At 46.8% G+C, this 20,174-nt stretch overlaps 1 pseudogene; it reads right to left on the bottom strand.

Moving 5' to 3' along the window:
- Nucleotides 1–11,020: 11,020 nt before the first annotated feature.
- On the bottom strand, nucleotides 11,021–11,140 carry LOC148755211 (5S ribosomal RNA; annotated as a pseudogene).
- Between the last annotated feature and the right edge of the window lie 9,034 nt (nucleotides 11,141–20,174).

Here is a 20,174-nt window from a genome sequence, read left to right on the forward strand (position 1 = left end):
TTGGGTTAGGGTTAGGGTTAGTGTGAGGTTTAGTGTAGTGTTATGTTTTTGGTTAGGGTTAGGTTTAGGGTTTGGGTTAGTGTTCGGGTTATGGTTAGGGTTAGAGTTAGGTTAGGGTTCAGATTAGGGTTAGGGTTACGGTTTAGGGTTAGGTTTAGTGTTATGTTAGCGTTAGGGTTAGGGTTAGGGTTATTGTTAGGGTCAAGGTTAGGGTTAGGGTTAGGGTTAGGGTTAGGGTTAGGGTTAGGGTTTAGGATTAGGTTTTGGGTTAGGGTTCGTGTAGGGTTAGGGTTAGGGTAGGGTTAGGATGTGGCTTAGAGTTAAGTTTAGGTTTAGGATTAGGGTCAGCGTTAGGGTTAGGGTTAGGTTTAGGGTTAGTTTAGTGCTAGGTTTAGGGTTAGTGTTTGGGTTAGGGTAAGGTTATGGTTAGGGTTAGGGTTACGGTTTAGGATTAGGGTTAGTGTTAGGCTAAGGATTAGTGTAGAGTTAAGGTTAGGGGTGGGGTTAGGGTTGGGTTTAGGTTTGGGGTTAGGGTTAGCGTTTGGGTTAGGTTTAGGATTAGGGTTTGGGTTAGGGTTCAGTGTTAGTGTAGTGTTAGGGTTAGCGTTAGTGTTTAGATTTAGTGTTAGGTTTAGGTTTAGGGTTAATATTTAGCGTTAGGGTTAGGTTTGGGTCTGGGTTAGGTTTAGGTTTAGGGATATGGTTAAGGTTAGGGTTAGGTTAGGTTTCGGATTAGGGTTAGGATTAGGGTTATGTTTGCGTTAGAGTGTCGGGTTAATGTTAGGGTGAATATTAGGGTTAGGGTTAGAGTTAGGTTTGGAGTTAGGTTTAGGGTTAGTGTTAGGTTTAGGGTTAAAGATAGGTTAGGGTTTGGATTAGGGTTAGGGTTAGGGTTTAGGATTAGTGTTAGGGTTAGCTTTAGTTTAGGGCTTGGATTAAGGTTAGGGTTAGGTTTTAGAGTTATGTTTAAGGTTCTGGTTAGGGTTATGTTAGAATTAGGGTTAGCTTTTGGGATAGGGTTAGGTTTTAAGTTTAGGGTTAGGGTTAGGTTAGGTTTACGGTTAGTGTTACGGTTTGGGTTTGGGTTAGGGTTAGTTTTAGGGTTACGGTTAGTTTTAGGGTTAGGTTTAGGTTAGATTAATGTTAGATTAAGATTAGGGTTAGGGTTTAGGGTTAGGTTTTGGTTTATGGTTATGTTAGGGTTAGTTTAAGGTTAAGGTTAGGGTTATGTTTTGGGTTAGGGTAAGGTTAGTGTTAGGGTTTCGTTTAGGGTTTAGGTTTTGGTTTAGGGTTAGTGGTAGGGTAGGGCTAGTGTTAGGGTTAGGGTTATGGTTTGGTTTAGGTTTAGGCTTAGTGTTAGGATTAGGGTTAGTGTTAGCATTAGGTTAGGGTTCGGATTAAAGTTAGAGTTAGGGTTTAGGGTTAGGTTTATTATTAGTATTAGAGTTTGGTTAGCGTTATGGTTAGGGTCATGGTTAGGGTTAATGTTAGGTCAGGGTTAGCTTTAGGGTTAGTGTTAGGATTAAGGTTAGGGTTAATTTTAGGGATAGGGTTATTTTAGGATTAGGGTTATGTTTAGGATTTAGGTTTAGGGTTAGGTTAGGGTTAATATTAGGGTTAGTTTATGGTTAGTGTTAGGTTTAGGTATAGTGTTATTGTTAAGGATAGGGTTAGTTCAGGGTTAGGGTTTGGGTTAGTGTTAGGTTAGAGTTATGGTTAGGGTTACGGTTACGGTCTGGGTTAGGGAAAGGTTAGGGTTAGTTTTAGGGTAGGTTAGAGTTACGGTTAAGGTTAGGGTTAGGTTTATATTTAGGGTTAGGATTAGGGTTAGGGTAGGTTTAGGGTTAGGCTTAAGGTTAAGTTTAGGGTTAGGGTTTTGATTAGTGTTAGGTTAGGGTTAGGGTTAGTGTTATAGTTAGGTTTAGCGTTAAGGTTCGGTTAGGGTTAGGGTTAGGTTTATGTTACTGTTAGGGTTAGTGTTAAGGTTATGTTAGCATTAGGATTAGGAATAGTGTTAGGGTTATGGTTATGGTTAATGTTAGTGTTTGTTTTGGGTTAGCGTTAATGTTAGGGTTAGGGTTTTGGTTAGGGTTTGGGTTAATTTAGGTTTAGGTTTAGGGTTAGGGTTAGGGTTAGGTTTAGGTTTAGGGGTTAGGGGTTAGGGTTACTGTTAGCGTTAGGGTTATGGTAAGGTTTAGGTGTTAATTTTACTGTTAGGGTTAGGGTTAGGGTTAGGGGTTAGGGTTAGGTTTAGGTTTAGGGTTAGGATAGGTTTAGGGCTAGGGTTAGGGTTTGGGTTAGGTTTAGGTTTAAAGTTAGGGGTAGGTTAGGCGTTAGGTTAGGGTTTGGGTTATATTTAGGTTAGGGTTTGGATTAGACTTAGGGTTTGGGTTAAGGTAAGGTTAGCGTTTGGGTAAGGGTTAGGGTTTAGGGTTAGGTTTAGGGTTTGTGTTAGGGTAGGGTTAGGGTTAGGGATAGATTTATGGTTAGGATTTGTTTGGGTTAGTGTTAGTGTTAGGGTTAGGGTTAGGTTAGGTTTCGATTAGGGTTAGGGTTATGGATTAGGGTTAGGTTTAGAGTTCTTATTAGGGTTATGTTAGAGTTAGCGTTAGGGTTTGGGATAGGGTTAGGATTTAGTGTTAGGGTTAGGGTAGGTTAGGTTTAGGATTAGGGTTACGGTTATGGTTAGGGATTGGGTTAGGGTTAGGTTTAGTGTTAGGATTAGGTTTAGGGTTAGGGTTAGGGTTAGGATGTGGGTTAATTTAGGGTTCGGATTAGGGTTAGGGTTAGGGTTTAGGGTTAGGGTTAGCGTTTCGGTAAATGCTAGGTTTAGTTTAGGGTTAAGTTTAGGGTTAGGTTTTGGTTTAGGTGAAGGTTAGGATTATGGTTAAGGTTAGTGTTTCGTGTTATTCTTAGGTTTAGGGATGGGTAGGGTAAAGGTTAGGGTTCGGGTTAGGTTTTGGGTTAGTGTTAGGCTTAGGGTTCGGATTAGGGTTAGATTTAGGGTTAGGTTATGGTGCGGATTAGTGTTAGAGTTAGGGATTAGTGTTAGGGATAAAATTAGGGTTATGGTTAGGTAAGGTTTTGGATTAGTCTTAGGGTTAGGATTTAGAGTGAAGCTTAGCGTTAGGGTAGGTTTATGTTACAGTAGAGTTCGGGTTAGTGTTAGGGTTAATATTAGTATTATTGTTAGCGTTAGTGCTATGGTTAGGTTTAGGGTTAGGGTTAGGGTTTAGGGTTAGGGTTAGGTTTGTGGTTATTGTTAGGGTTAATGTTAGGGTTAGGGTTAGGGTTAGTTTTAGGGTTAGGGTGAAGGTTTGGGTTAGTTTTTAAATTAGGGTTAGGTTTAGGATTATGTTAGCGTTAGGGTTAGGGTTAGGGTTAGGGTTTATGGTTAGGGTTAGGTTTAGGGTTAGGGTTAGGATTAGGTTAGGGTTTCGGTTAGGGTTTAGGTTTAGAGTTAGTGTTAGGGTTATGTTAGCGTTAGGGTTAGGAGTAGGGTTAATTCTAGGGCCAGGGTGAGGGTTAGTGTTAGTTTTAGGTTTATTGTTAGGGTTTAGTATAGGGTTAATATTAGGGTTGTGTTAGTTTAGGGTTAGATGTTAGGGTTTTGTTTAGGTTTAGGGTTAGGGTTAGGGTTAAGGTTAGGGTTCGGGTTAGTGTTAGGGTTAATATTAGAATTTGGTTTAGGGTAAGGTTTGGGGTTAGGGTTAGGGTTAGAATTAGGGTTAATATTAGGGTTAGGATTAGGGTTAGGATTAGGTTTAGGGTTAGGGTTAGTGTGTATGTTAGGGTTAGGGTAAGTTTAAGTTTAGGGTTCGGTTTATGTTTAGAGTTAAGTTTTGGGTTAATTTAGGCTTAATGTTAGGGTTAGTGTTAGGTTTAGGGTAGGGTTAGGGTTAGGGTGAGGGTTAGGTTTAGAGTTAATGTTAGGGTTATGGTTAGGGTTAATGTTAGGGTTAGGGTTAGTTTAGGGTTAAGTTTAGGGTTAGGCTTAGGTTTAGGGTTAGGTTTAGGTTTAGAGTAGGTTTAATGTTAGGGTTAGGTTTATGTTTTGGTTTAGGTTTGGGTTCGGATTAGTGTTATGCTTAGGGTTTTGGTTTAGGGTTAGGTTTAGGGTCAGGGTTAATGTTATGGTTAAGTTTAGTTTAGGTATACGGTTAGGATTAGGGTTATGGTTAGAGTTAGATATAGTGTTGGGTTACAGTTAGGGTTAAGGTCAGTGTTAGGTTTAGGTTAGGTTTCGGATTAGGGTTATGGCTATTGTTTAGGGTTAGGTTCAGGGTTAGGGTTATGTTAGCCTAATGGTTTATGGTTATTGTTAGGGTTAGGCTTAGGGTTAATGTTAGGGTTAGTTTAGGGTTAGAGTTAGGGTTAGGATTACGGGTAGGGTAAGGTTAGGTTTAGGGTTAGGGTTAGGTTTACGGTAGGTTTAAGGTTAAGGTTAGGGTTATGTATAGGGTTAGGTTTGGGATCGGCTTAGGGTTAGACTTAGAGTTTTGGGTTAGGTTTAGGGTTAGAGTTAGGGTTAATGTTATGGTTAGGGTTAGTTTAGGTATACGGTTAGGATTAGGGTTATGGTTAGGGTTAGAGATAGTGTTGGGTTATGGTTAGGTTAGTGTTAGGTTTATAGTTAGCTTTAGGGTGAATGTTAGGGTGAGGTTTAGGGTTAACGTTAGGGTTAGTGTTAGGTTTAATGTTAGAGTTAGGGTTAGGGTTAGGTTTAGGGTATAGCTTAGGGTTAGGGTTAGGTTTAGGGTTAATTTTAGGGTTAGTTTAGGGTTAGGGTTAGGGTTAGGGTATGGGTTAGTGTAAGGTTAGGTTTAGTGTTAGGGTTAGGGTTTAGGGTTAGGGTTAGGGTTAGGGTTAGGGTTAGGGTTTGGGTTAGAGTTAGGCTTAGGTTTAGGGTGAGGGTCAGGGTTAGGGTAAGGTTAGGTTTCGGATTAGGGTTATGATTAGGGTTTGGGTTTAGGTTTGCGTTTAGGGTTAGGGTTATGTTAGCGTTAGGTTTAGGGTTAGGGTTAATGTTATTGTTAGGTTTAGCATTAGGTTTAGGGTTAGGGTTAGGGTTAGGTTTAGTTTTAGGGTTAGGTTTAGTTTTAGGGTTGGGGTTAGGTTTAGGATTTAGGTTTAGGGTAAGTTTATGGTTAATATTAGGGTTTGTTTAGGGTTAGGGTTAGGGTTAGGGTTTGGGTTATGGTAAGGTTAGAGTTAAGGTTAGGGTTAGGGTAAATCTTAGGGTTATCGTTTGGGTTAGAGTATGGTTAGGGTTAGGTTTGGTAGGTTTATGATTAGGGTTAAGGTTAGTGTTAGGGCTATGTTTAAGTTTAGTTTAGGGTTAAGGTTAAGTTAGCGTTAGTGTTACGGTTAGGGTTAGGTTTTTGTTAGCGTTAGGGTAAAGGATATGGCTACTCTAACTGTTACTGTTAGGGTTAGGGATAGTTTAGTGTTACAGTTAGGGATAGGGTTTGGGTTAGACTTAGGTTAGGATTAAGGTTAAGGTTAGATTTAGAGTTAGGTTCACCGTTAGGGTTATGTTAGCCTTAGTGTTTAGGGATAGGGTTAGGCTTAGGGTCAATGTTAGGGTTAGTGTTAGTGTTAGTGGTAGGGTTAGGGTTAGGGTCAATGTTAGGGTTATGCTTAGGGTTAGGGTTAGTGTTACGTTTAGGGTTAGGGTCAATGTTAGTGTTAGGATTTTGGGTAGGGTAAGGTTAGGGTTAGGGTTAGGGTTAGGGCAGGTTTAAGGTTAGGGTTAGAGTTATGGTTAGGGTTAGGTTTGGGTTTGGGTTATGGTTAGGGTTAGGGTTTTGTATTAGGTTTAGGGTTAGGGTTAGGGTTAATGTTATGGTTAGGGTTAGTTTAGGTATGCGGTTAGGTTTAGGGTTATGGTTAGGGTTAGAGATAGTGTTGGGTTATCGTTAGGGTTAGAGTTAGGGTTAAGGTTATGTTTAGGTTTTGAGTTAGCATTAGGGTTAACGTTAGGGTGTGGTTTAGGGTTAGGGTTAGGGTTAGGGTTAATGTTAGGGTTAGGGTTAGGGTTAGGGTATGGGTTAGGGTTAGGTTTAGTGTTAGGGTTAATATTAGGGTTAGTTTAGGGTTAGGGTTACAGTTAGGGTTAGGGTTAGGTTTAATGTTAGGGTTAGTTTAGGGTTAGGTTAGGGTTAGGGTTTGTGTTAGTGTAAGGTTAGGGTTAGTGTTAGGGTTAGGGTTAGCGTTTAGTGTTAGAGTTAGGATTAGGGTTAGGGTTAGGTTAGGTTTAGGGTTAGGGTTATGTTTAGGATTAGAGTTTGCTTTAGGGTGAGGTTTACGATTAGGCTTAGGTATAGGGTTAGGCTTAGTGTTAGGTTTAGGGTTAGTTTAGGGTTCAGATTAGGGTTAGGATTTGTGTTAGTGTTTAGGGTTTGGGTTAGGGTTAGAGTTACATTTTATGTTAGGGCTAGTTTAGGGTTAGAATTAGGGTTTGGGTTAGGGTAAGGTTAGTTTTAGTGTTAGGGTTAATATTGGGGTAGGGTTAGTTTTAGGTTAGGGTCAGGGTTTTGGTTAGGGAAAGTTTAACTTTAGGGTAAGGATTAGGTTTAGGGTTTATTATTAGGGTTAGGTTAGGGTTACTGTTATGGTTAGTATAGGGTTTGGTTAGTGTTAGGGTTTGGTTTAGGGTAAGGTGAGGGTTAAGGTTAGAGTTAGGGTTAGGTTTAGGGTTAGGGTTAGGTTTTGGGTTAGGGTAAGTTTACGGTTAAGTTTAGGGTAGGGTTAGGTTTAGGGTTATGTTAGCGTTACGGTAAAGGTTAGGGTTAGTGTTATTGTTAGGGTTAGTGATAGTTTAGGGTTAGGGTTAGGATTAGGTTTTCAGATAGGTTTAGGTGTGGGTTATGGTTAGGGTTATGGTAAGGGCTTAGTGTTAGAGTTAGTTTAGGGTTAGGTTTAAGGTTAGGTTTAGGATTAGGGTTACGGCTAGGTTAGGGTTATGGTTAGGGTTAGCGTTAGGGTTATGGTTAGGTTTAGGGTTTGGGAAAGGTTTATGGTTAGGGTTAGTGTTAGGGTTAGGGTTAGTTTAGAGTTCGGGTTAGGGTTAGGGTTAGGTTTAGGGTTAGGGTTAGAGTTAGGTTTATGTTAGCTTTAGGGTTAGGTTTAGTGTTAATGTTAGGGTTAGGGTTAGGTTTAGGTTTAGGTTTAGGGTTAGGTTTAGGTTTAGAGTTAATTTTAGTGTTAGGGTTAGTTTAGGGTTAGGGTTAGGGTTAAGGTTTGGGTTAGGTTTAGGGGAGAGTTAGGGTTAGGGTTAGGTTTAGGGTTTATCGTTAGGGTTAGGTTACGGTTAATGTTAGCGTTAGTTTAGGGTTAGGTTTAATTTAGGGTTTGGGTTAGGGTAAGGGTAGGGTTAAGGCTACGGTTAGGGTTAGTGTTAGGGTTTTGGTTAGGGTAAGGGTTAGTGTTAGTGTTAGGGTTAGATTTAGGATTGATTTAGGGTAGGGTTATGGTTAGGGTTAAGGTTAGAATTAGGGTTAGGTTAGGGTTGGGGTTAATTTAAGTTTAGGTTTAGGGTTAGGGTTATGTTAGCATTAGGGTAAATGTTAGCTTTATTTTTAATGTTAGGGTTAGTGATAGTTTATGGTTAGGGTTAGAGTTAGTTATTAAGGGTATCGTTACATTACGGTTAGGGTTAAGGTTAGGTTAGGGTTATGTTTAGGTCAGGGTTAGGGTTAAGTTAGGGTTATGATTAGGGTAGGGTTATATTAGCATTACGCTAAATGTTAGGGTTACTGTTAATGTTTGGGTTAGGGTTAGTTTAGGGTTAGGATTAGGGTTAGGGTTTGGTTTTGGGTTAGTTTAGATTTACGGTTAGAGTTAGGGTTAGGGTTTAAGGTTAAGTTTAGTTTAGGTTTAGGATTAAGGTTAGCGTTAGGTTTAGGGTTAGGGTTAGGTTAGAGTTAGGGTTAGGGTTAGGTTAGGGTTAGGGTTAGTGTTAGTAAAGGGTTAGGGTTAGATTTAGGTTTAGGGTTAGGTTTAGTGTTAGGCTTAGTGTTAGGTTTAGGTTAGGGTTCGTTTTAGGGTTAGGGTTAGGGTTATGTTTTCGTTATGGTTAGCGTTAGGGTTACGGTTAGATTTAATGTTAGGGTTAGGGTTTGGTTAGGGTTCGGATTTGGGTTAGGGTTAGGGTTTAGGGTTATGGTTAGGATTAGGGTTATGATTAGGTTAGGGTTCGGATTAGGGTTTGGGTTAGGGTTAGGCTTTAGTTTTAAGTTTAGGATTAATATTAGGTTTAGTTTAGGGTTATGGTTAGGATTAGGGTTGGGTCAGATTTAGGATTTGGCTTAGGGTTAGGATTAGGGTTAGGGTTAGGGTTATGTTAGCGACCGCGGCTCGGTGAAGGGATCGGGCTGATGGCCTGCGGGACCTATGAGGACTAAGAAGAGGCGGGGGAGCCCTGGCCGATGGGCCTGGTGTGCACCCTGGGCTGCGAGCTTGTAGTGCCGGGCGGCTGACCCGCCACTGGCCCGGGGACCTTATGCTGGCTGGGCAGCTGCAGAGGGGCAAGGGGTGGCAAGGGTTCAGAGGGAGCCACTTCGGGGCGGTGGGGCAAAAGGAGAGGTGAGCAAAAGCCTACAGGTATTCCCAGGCAGTCTCCCATCCAAGTAGTAACCAGGCCTGACCCTGCTTAGTTTCCAAGATCAGCCGAGATCTGGCGCTTTCAGGGTGGTATGGCGGTAGACGCTCGAGCCGGCTCCCGGCGCCCCAAGAGCCTGCTCCCGGCCTGCCTTCTAAGCGCGCGCTGTGCTTCTGGGCCGCTCGGGTGGCGAGCATGTCTGCCGGCGGGCCTCCTGCCAGCTCCCCGCCTCCTCCCGATGCCGCTGGCGTGGGCGACGGGCTACTCCTTGCCCGCAGCATGGCCCTTCGCGCCCCCCGTGGCCCCATGTGCCTCTGTCACTTCCCTGACTGTGACAGATATCTGGGCGCCCTGGCATCCTGGGACTCCCCAGGCCCCGAACAGCTTTTACCCCACCTCCCTACCCCAACCCCTCTCATCCCCACCCCCAGCCTCACAACCGCACACCCCCTTGCTGCTGTGCTGTCCCCACCACTCAGGGCCACCGAGGGGTTCGCAGCATCCTCTCAGTCCCCTCCGGCCCTAGGCACGTGCAACCCTGGCCCTGGCCCTGGCCGGCCCCACCCCTGGCCCAAAGCCAGTGAGAGCCACCCGCGCCACCAGGGTGCAGCAGCTCCAGTCTGCCGCCACCCTTCGTCACAAGCCTTCCGTCTGGGCCCTCACCCCTCGTCAGCGACTGGCGTCCCGCCCGATCTCTGGTCCCTTCACTGGCTACACATCACCTCTCCTGACCCAGGGAGGTGAGAGAGCGGATGAGAGAAGGCCAGAGATGGAGCAGGAGAGAGGCAGAGAGAGACAGACGGGGACTGTGGGGACAGACTCCCAGAGAGCAGTTGCCAGGCTCTGGTCCTCGCGTGGAGGGGTGCTGCCTCGGGTGGAGCATGGTCATCAGCTGTGACCGCTTGGCCATCAGCTGTTGCCAGTTGGCCATTGAGCTGCAGTGGCCAAGCTAGGAAGCGCGGATGGTGGACTGCAAATTGCAGAGGGGCGCGGACTGCAGTTGGCCAGCTTGGTGGGTCAGTCGGTTGGTGGGTCGGTTGGTTGGCAGAGAGGCGGCCGGCAGGTTGGGGATCGGGCGGCTCCGGCTTGCCGTGTCTCCGAGCCAGCCACCCGTGAGAAATGGTGCTATGAGCCCCCTATCCATGGCTCCGTTGGTGTTCCTTCTTGGCCTCGCCATATCCTGCGTTCTTATGCGGGCAGAGGGACTAGAGTCCCCGTAGGACAGGGACCGACAGACAGAACGGGAGGAGGAGTAAGAGGGAAAGAGATGGAAATATACATGTATATGTACATGTATGTATCTAGACATACAGAGAGACATGGACAGAGACAGAGAAAGAGGGGACTGGCACGCGGGGAGAGAGCTCCTGAGTGAGAGCCAGAGCCCAACAGGCACATCACAGAGCCAGACAGACAGGGGGTGGGGGAGGGTGGGAGGGAAACACAGGCAGGCACACGGACTGGGACAGACGCACTGAGGCTGTGTTGAAGTGGCAGCTTCTCCACCGGAGTGTTGTCGTGCCCGGGGCTGGGCTCCATTAAGGAGGCAGTGCCCGGGCATTGGCAGTCACCCTTGAAGCCCCCAGGGCGGGCCGCCAGGGTCTCCAGAGTGCCAGTGGGCTCCAAGCCCCGCCCAGGGACACGCCCACGGGAGGACAGTGGCAGCCCCCGGGCCCCCTGGTTGTGAGGGTTGTGTGCCTGCGTGCCTGCTCTTCCCCATGTGGTGGTCTCTCCTGGAGTCACGGGAGTGCTGTGTGTTGGGGTGCTGCTCCCTCCGTCCCCTGGTTGGTCCCGGCTCTTTGTGCCCTGTGTGTTGGGGCCACTGCCGCCGGCGGGAAGGGTGGGCTCCTGGCTCTTGTGGGAGAGGGGAGGGGGCGCGCGGGGGTGTGGGGCGAGGTGCCTGCCAGCGGAGACAGAGGCCTCCAGTGGGGCGGGGAGGGTGGGCGTCCCGTTTGCACGGAGGACACGCAGATCCTGTGTCTCGGGGCCCAGGGGCAGGCGCAGGGATGGGCGTCCCCTGCGCATGGGCCGAGGTGCAGAGGACTAGCACGTCCTGGGATTGGAGAACGCCTGGTGGAGGACTGCGCCGGCCGGCAGCCCTGGGCTTGGGCGTTGGGGGCTGCGGCGGCGGCAACGTCGGGGAGAGGGAGGGAGCGCTGTGATGGCGGTGGCGGCAGTGGCGAGGCTAACTGCTGCAGGCTGACGGCCTGCCTCATTGAAGAGGACTAAGAAGAGTGTGTGGAGGGGAGCCCTCGCCGATGGGCCTGGTGTGCACGCGTGGCTGCGAGCTTGTAGTGCCGGGCGGCTGACCCTCCGCTGGCCAGGGGTACCTTCGGCTGGCTGGGCAGCTGCAGAGGGGCAAGGGGTGGCAGGGGTTCGGAGGGAGCCACGCCGGGACGGCGGTGCAAAAGGAGAGGCGAGCAGAAGCCTACAGGTATTCCCAGGCGGTCTCCCATCCAAGTACTAACCAGGACCCTCCCTGCTTAGCTTCCGAGATCAGAGGAGATCGGGCGCGTTCAGGGTGGTATGGCCGTAGACGCTGGGACCCGGCTCCCGGCGCCGCAAGAGGCTGTTCCCGGCCTGCCTCGTGAGCGTGCGCCCTGCAGCTGATCCACTCGCTAGGCAAGCATCTCACTGCTGGCTGGCTCCGCCAACGCCACGCCTCCCTCCTGCTCCCCGCCTCCTCCAGATGACTCTGGCGTGGGCGGTGTGCTGCTCCTGGGCGAACACTGTCCCTTTCCTCACCCTCATCCTGACCATTATACCAACATTTTGCTTCCCTCACGGTTACCGTGGGTCAAACACTGTTCCGAACCTAAATGTATACCTGGCAACAGCCAAACACGGTTCCATCCCTCATCCTCAACTAAACCAACATATGAACCTTTTCCATACCCTCGCGGTAACCTTGGCTCTAACACACTTCCGACCCTAAACTTACACTTGGTTGTTATCCGAATCCGTACCTTGTCCAAACCATCACGCTCACTTTATCTAACACGTCAACACTGTCCCCAACTTCGGGCTAACCGAGGCCCTAACACTGAACCGAAATTTAATGTATACCTGGCTGCAGGCAGTAGCTGAAACATGTCCCATCCCTCAGCCTCACACTAACTGACATTCAATCCTTTCCCATAACCTCCCGCTAACCGTGGCCCTAAGAGTCTTCCGAGCCAAAACGTGCACCTGGCTGTAAGCAGAACCTGAACCCTGTCCCATCACTCACACTCACCCTAACCAACATACCAACCTTTAACTTCCCTCACGCTGACCAAGCTTCAAATACTGTTCCGAACCTACTTGGTTGTTATCCGAAACTCTACACTGTCCAAACCCTCACCGTCACTTTAACACACCAACCCTGTTCACCCTCGGGCTAATCAAGTTCCTAACCCTCACCCTAACCTTAATGTATACCTGGATACAGGCAGTAGCCGAACACTCTCCCATCCTTCAGATTGACACTAAGCAAATGCAATCGTTTTCCATACCCCCCAGCTAACCGTGGCCCTAACAGTGTTCCTAGCTTAGACGTACACCTGGCTGTAAGCAAAAGGCGTACCCTGTCCCATTTCTCACCCTCACCCTAACCATCATACCAACCTTTTACTTCCCTCACAGTTACCGTGGCTCAAACACTGTTCCGAACCTAAATGTATACCTGGTTGTAGGCAACATCCAAACAAGGTTCCATTCCTCACCCTCAACTAAACCAACATATGAACCTTTCCCTACCCTCGCGGTAACCATGGCTCTAACACAGTTCTGACCCTAAACATATATTTGGCTGTTATCCAAACTACTGTACCCTCTCTGAACACTCATCCTCACTTTAACTAACAAGTCAACACTATCCCCAACTTCGGGCTAACCGAGGCCCTAACACTGAACCGAAAATTAATGTACACTTGGCTGCAGGCAGTAGCCGAACTCTGTCTCATCCCTCAGACTAACACTAAGCAAAATGCAACCCTTTCCCATACCCTCCAGCTAACAGTAGCCCTAACATAGTTCCGAGCCCAAACGTACACCTGGCTCCAAGCAGAACCCAAACCCTGTCCCATCCCTCACCCTCCCCATAACCAATATACAAACCTTTAGTTTCCCTCGCAGTGACCGTGGCTCAAACACTGTTCCGACCGTAAATGTATACCTGGCTGTAGGCAACAGCTGAACATGGTTCCATCCCTCACCCTCAACTTAACCAACATACCAACCTTTTCCCTATCCTTGCGGTAACCGTGGCTCTAACACTCTTCTGACCCTAAACGTATACTTGGCTGTTATCCAAACCCCTACCCTGTCCAACCTTCACCCTCACTTTAACTCACACACCAACCCTGTCTCACCCTCAGCCTAACCAACATACCAAACTTTAACTTCCCTCGCGCTGACCAAGGTTGAAACATTGTTCCGAACATAAATGTGTACCTGGCTGTAGGCAACAGCCGAAAACCTTTCCATCAATCAGCCTCAATTTAAGCAACATACCAACCTTTTCCTACCCTCGCGGTAACCGTGGCTCTAACACTCTTCCAAACCTAAACGTATACTTGGCTGTTATCCGAAACCGTACCTTGTCCGAACACTCACCCTCATTTTAACTAACACACCAACCCTGTCTCACCCTCCGGCTAACCGACCCTAACACTGACCGGAACCTTCATGTATACCTGGCTGCAGGCAGTAACCGAACCCTGACCCATCCCAAAGATTGACACTAACCAATATACAATCCTTTCCCATACCCTCCAGCTCACTGTGGCCATAACAGTGTTCCAAGCCTAAACGTACACCTGGCTGTAAGCAGAAGCCGAACACTGTCCCATTCCTCACCCTCACCCTAACAATCATACCAACCTTATCTTCCCTCGCAGTTACCATGGCTCAAACTCTGTTCCAAACCTAAATGTATACCTGGCTGTAGGCAATAGCCGAACATGGTTGCATCCCTGTTATAGAAAAAGAACAGAGAATAGCCCAATTGTTATTAATTCCATATATCAAAATAGGTCAGGTTAAACAAAATAAACCTAGGGGAGAACATGGTATCAGCTCATCAGATGCTTATTGGGTTCAAGCAATAAATCATCAAAGACCAGAAATGACTCTCACTGTTAATGGCCACTCTTTTATAGGTCTTTTAGATACGGGAGCTGATGTATCTGTTATAACTGCTCAACAATGGCCGGCACATTGGCCAAAACATCAAACCATAACTCAATTACAAGGAATAGGAATGTCACAATCACCAGAACAAAGTAGTGATAATTTAAATTGGAAAGATCAGGAGGGACATCGAGGGACTTTTCAACCGTATATTGTAGCAGGATTACCTGTTAATTTATGGGGGAGAGACATCATGAGTAAGATGGGAGTGTATTTGTATAGTTCTAATCAACAGGTCACTAATATGATGTCTGACCAAGGCTTCCTCCCTGAAAATGGACTGGGAACAAACAATCAAGGAAGAAGGTCACCTATTGTCCCATCTCCTTTACCCCTTAGATCAGGACTAGGATATGTTTAGCTGGGGTCGCTGAGCGTCCTGTACCCTATGCTGACGCCATCACTTGGAAAAGTGATGCCCAGTATGGGTAGATCAGTGGCCCCCAATCAGCAGAAAAGATTCAAGCTGCCAAGCTGCTAGTACAGGAGCAACTTGAAAAAGGACACATTGTTCCCTCTAATTCTCCCTGGAATTCTCCCATATTTGTTATCAAGAAAAAATCTGGTCAGTGGAGATTGTTACAGGATTTACAAAAAATCAACGAAACCATGGAATTAATGGGAGCTTTACAGCCAGGCTTACCCTGCCCTGCAGCCATACCAAAAAACACATATAAAATTGTTTTGGATTTAAAAGATTGTTTTTATACCATACCTTTAAATCCTAATGATTGCCCTAGATTTGCATTCAATGTTCCTTCTGTTAATTTACAAGAACCTTTTAAGAGATATCATTGGCTAGTGCTACCTCAGGGAATGGCTAATAGCCCTACATTATGTCAAAAATTTGTATCAGCTGCAATAGAACCTACCCGAAGGGCATTTCCAGATATTTACATCATCCACTACATGGATGACATACTCCTTGCCCACTCATGTGAAACAAAGTTGCTTACTGCTTTTGCTCATTTACAGAAAAAACTCCTCAATTATGGGCTGGTTATAGCCCCAGAAAAAATTCAGCAAGTGCCTCCTTACTCTTATCTGGGATATTGTTTAATGCCTCAGGCCATTGTGCCTCAAAAAATACAAATCCGGTGAGATTGTTTAAAAACATTAAATGATTTTCAAAAGCTACTGGGAGACATTAATTGGATTAGACCTCAGTTGCGGTTGACAACCGGAGATTTGCAACCTTTGTTTAAAATGTTACGAGGGGAAGCCGATCCTACTTCTCCCCGCGAGATGACTAAAGAGGGATTAAAGGCTTTAGATAAAGTAGAAACCGCCATAAATGAACAACAAATATTATATGTAGATTATACCCAACCCTGGGAGGCATACATTTTACCCACAAACCTCACCCCAACAACAGTTATTTGGCAAAAAGGACCCCTAAGATGGATCCATCTCCCTGTTTCTCCTGTGAAAGTGTTAAATCCGTATCATGAAGCTGTAGCGCTGTTAGTTCAGCTATGTCGGGGAGAATCAATTGAATATTTTGGAAGAGAGCCACAAACCATTACAGTTCCCTTTACTATGCAGCAAATAGAATGGCTGTTTCAACATTCTAACACTTGGGGCATTGCACTTGCTAATTTTTCAGGAAAAATTGGTACACATCACCCAAACAACAAATTACTGCATTTTGCTATGACACATGCCTTTATATTTCCTAAGATTGTTCAGCAACAACCCATTAAAAATGCTGTTCTTGTTTTTACTGATGGCTCCTCTAATGGAAGAGCTACCTATGTTATTGGTGATCAACCACATGTAATTTCATCACCTCCAGCATCAGCTCAAGTAGTTGAATTATGGGCTGTCAGTGCTGTATTTCAAACCTTACACTCAGTTCCTTTTAACTTGTATACTGATAGCTACTATGTAGCTCAATCAGTAGATAAATTTGAAACTATGGCGTCCATTAAAATTCAAAATAATGAAATTCAGGGGCTGTTCATTCAAATCCAAACTCTTATCAGACAACGTACAAATCCTTGCTTTATCGGACACATTCGGGCCCATTCCGGGCTACCTGGCCCCCTCACTGAAGGCAATACCACAGCAGATCAGCTCACAAAATTGGTGGCCCTAACTAACGTTGAATTGGCTGAACAATCACACAAGTTACACCACCAAAACAGTCGGAGTCTACAAAGACAATTCCAGCTTACAAAAGAAACAGCCAGACAAATTGTAAAACAATGCCCTATCTGTCCTGTACATCACTCTGTGCCACATTTAGGGGTTAACCCTCGGGGTATCACGCCCAATCAATTATGGCAGATGGACGTTACACACGTCCCTAGTTTTGGGAAATTACAATATGTACATGTCACTATAGATACCTTCTCTGGATTTCTCATGGCTACGGCCCAGACAGGAGAAGCCACGAAACATATTATTAATCACTGCTTGCATTGCTTCTCTGCTATGGGCCTTCCAGAAATAATTAAAACAGATAATGGTACTGGATATACCAGTAAAGGTTTTCAACACTTCTGCTCTCAATTTAACATCACACACAAAACGGGTATTCCTTATAATCCACAAGGACAAGGAATTGTTGAACGTGCTCATAGAATGCTAAAAGCCCAACTAAAAAATAAAAATAAAAAAGGGGGAGACCTACCCTGTCTCTCCACATACTATCTTAAATCATACTTTATTTATTTTAAATTTTTTAAATTTGGATGCACGGGGCAGATCTGCCGCAGATCGCTTGTGGCATCCCACTACTCAACATGATTACGCATATGTAAAGTGGAGGGACCCTCTTGACAATAACTGGCATGGGCCAGATCCAGTCCTCATATGGGGACGAGGACATGTTTGTGTTTATTCACAGGATAGTGGAGGAGCACGGTGGCTGCCGGAAAGGCTGGTGCGTTCTGCTGCAGATCCTACTTGGAGTCTTGACGGTCCTGACCTCAGCTGATGGAACCACGTATTGGGCTTACATCCCTGATCCCCCGCTCTTGCATCCCACCATATGGGAAGGACCCCAGACTGTAGATCCTTGTGAAAAAGAGAAGCGCACAAGCAGCAAAACTGCATTATGCAGAGACTGTTACATCGAACCCTGGAGGTATTCCCATCCCAGGGTTTAATAGATCCTGCATAGACTGGTCCGGGGTACCCCGGACAATTGGGAATAGTTGCAGGCCTATGGTGGGCTGATTCCTATCCCCAACATCATAGTTGGAAAATAGCAGGAGCATTAGATGCCGTGGAATTGGCAGCTAAAACCCCCTCCAGTAAAGTTACTATTAGACAAGAAAATGTTACTGCCTGTGTCAGACCCCCACATGTACTTTTGATAGGCAATGTCACCATTCATGTTATAGGTAACTCTCAGTTCAATGTTTCTTGTATAAACTGTAAACTTAGTAGTTGTGTCACATGGCTCCCCAAAAAACAGAGAGTCATGGTATTACATCAACCTTCCTTTGTGATGTTACCTGTTAACATGTCTGAAGAATGGTATTCTGACAAAGGATATCAAGTAATAGTAAAGTTAGAAGCGGCTCTTTCAAGACCAATTCGAGCCGCAGGGCTTATTATAGCTGGGATAACTGCTTTAATTGTGCTCATAGCCTCCTGTGTAATGGCGGCAGTTTCTCTATCCCAGACTGTTAAAACAGCTGCTTATGTAAACTCATTGTCTAAAAATGTATCCACTGCTTTAGGTACCCAAGAACTCATAGATCAAAAATTAAGCGCCAAAATCGATGCCTTATACGAGATGATATTTTGGATGGGTGAGGAGGTACAAGCCCTAAAAATTAAGACAAGGTTATCTTGTCATGCAGAGTACACTTGGATCTGTGTGACGGCAAAACAATATAATCAATCTGAGACACCTTGGGATAAGGTGAAAAAACACTTATTAGGCATTTGGCATCATGAAAACGTTACTCTTGACCTTATCCAATTTCATAAAGAGGTCTTGACACTGCAAGAGACCTCTCCTTTAAATACTGATATAGCTGAGACGCTCAACAAGCTTGTCTCTAGCTTTCACAATGTATTTCCATCGTACTCTTCAATGCTTCAATTTATGGCACCCCTTGTAATTCCGCTTGTTGTGATCCTCCTGATACTATGTTTCCTCCCCTGCATCACAAAAGCTGTGATCGGGACAGTCACAGATATTTATGGAGAAATTCACAAAATAAGGCTCCACATGGCTAATAAACCAAAAGCCACTGCCCCTGTCTAACCCCAAAGGAGATCGGTAGCCAATGACGGGTAATAATCAGTAAGCGTATTGACAACCTAAGACAGGAGTCCATCGCTTTGATGATCGATATCCAATGATGGGTAAGTGAGAATGTCTGTACTGACTACCTAAGCCAGACACGATCTCAAAAAAATAAAAAAGGGGGATATGTAGGGAGCTGGAGCATTAAGGGTTAAGAAAATGTAACTTCAAGCAGAGGTTGGGAGGATCGCTGAGGGGAACTCCGATAAGCATAGAGAACAAACAGACACCAGCTGTTCTGGGGATGAGGAATTATCAAAAAGATAAAGACAGTCAGGGTCAAACTTTGAAAAAACATAACTAATCTGTACGTGCTGCCTCAGCCACTCTATGTAACCTTCTTGTTTCTGTGTGTATAAAAGAAAGCTGGAAAATAAAACAGGTGCAGCAATCTAATTAGAACTGCTCGCCCTCCCGATCCCATCTTTGTCTCTTGTCTTTTTTTTCTCAATCCTCACTCCCCACTTCAGGAACCGTTCGTCTCGTCGGCAGCTCCGACAAGGCAGTAGCCGAACCATGTCCCATCCCTCAGCCTCACACTAACCAACATACAATCCTTTCCCATAACCTCCCGGTAATCGTGGCCTTAACTGTCTTTCGAGCCTAAACGTACACCTGGCTGTAAGCAGAACTCGAACCCTGTCCCATCCCTCACCCTCAGCCTAACCAGCATACCAACCTATAACTTCACTCGCGCTGACAAATGTTCAAACCCTATTCCGAACCTAAATGTATACCTGGCTGTAGGCAACAGCCGAACACGTTTCCATCACTCACCCTCAACTTAACCAAAATAACAACCTTTTCCCCATGCAAGTACTAACCAGACCAGACCCTGCTTAGCTTCCGAGATCAGACGAGATCGGGCTCGTTAAAGGTGGTATGGCCGAAGACGCTGGGACCTGGCTCCCGTCGCCCAAGAGCCAATACCCGGCCTGCCTCGTGAGCGCGCGCCATGCTACTTGGCCACTCGGGTAGCGAGCATCTCCCCGCTGACCGGCTCCGCCACCAGCGAGCCTCCCGCCTGCTCCCCGCATCCTCTGGACGCTGCTGGCGTAGGCAATGGGCTACTCCTGGCCCGCACGAAGCCAGGCCCCTTCGCGCCACCCATGGCTCCATGGGCCTCTGTCACTTCCCTGACGGTGACATAAGTCTGGGCGCCCTGGCATCCTGGGACTCCCCAGGCCCCGAACGGCTTTCACCCTGCCCCCCACCCCAACCCTGCTCACCCCCACCCCCAGTCCCACCACCGCAGACCCGACTGGCTGCTGTGCGGTACCCCCGCTCAGGGCAACCGAGGGGGTTGCTGGGTCCTCTCCGTCCTCTCTGTCCCCAGGCACGTGCAACCCTGGCCCTGGCCCTGGCCGGCCCCACCCACTGGCCCAAAGCCTCGGGGAGCCACCCGCGCCACCAGGGTGCAGCAGCTCCAGTCTGCCGCCACCCTTCGTTACACAGCCTTCTGGCTGGGCCCTCGCCCCTCCTCAGCAACCAGCGTCCCGCCCGATCTCCGGTCCCTTCACTGGCTACACATCACCTCTCCTGACCCAGGGAGGTGAGAGAGAGGATGAGAGAAGGCCAGAGACGGAGCAAGAGAGAGGCGGAGACAGACAGATGGGGACTGTGGGGACAGAGTCCCAGAGAGCCGTTTCCAGACTCTGGGTCTCGCGTGGAGGGGTGCTGCCTCGGGTGGTGCATGGTCGTCAGCTGTGACTGCTTGGCCTTCAGCTGTTGCCAGTTGGCTATGGGCCACCGGTAGAGCTGCGGTGGCCAAGCTAGGAAGCTCGGATGGTGGACTGCAAATTGCAGAGGGGCGCGGACTGCAGTTGGCCAGCTTGGTGGGTCAGTCGGTTGGTGGGTCGGTTGGTTGGCAGAGATGCGGCCGGCAGGTTGGGGATCGTGCGACTCCGGATTGCTGTGTCTCCGAGCCAGCCACCCGTGAGAAATGGTGCTATGAGCCCCCTATCCATGGCTCCGTTGGCATTCCTTCTTGGCCTCGCCACATCCTGCGTTCTTGTGCGGGCAGAGGGACTAGAGTCCCCGCAGGACAGGGACCGACAGACAGAACGGGAGGAGGAGTAGGAGGGAAAGAGATGGAAATATGCACGTATATGTACATGTATGTATCTAGACATA

The sequence above is a fragment of the Rhinolophus sinicus genome, chromosome 15, assembly GCF_057876585.1.
Source record: "Rhinolophus sinicus isolate RSI-liver-muscle chromosome 15, RSI-T2T, whole genome shotgun sequence".
Lineage (NCBI taxonomy): Eukaryota > Metazoa > Chordata > Mammalia > Chiroptera > Rhinolophidae > Rhinolophus > Rhinolophus sinicus.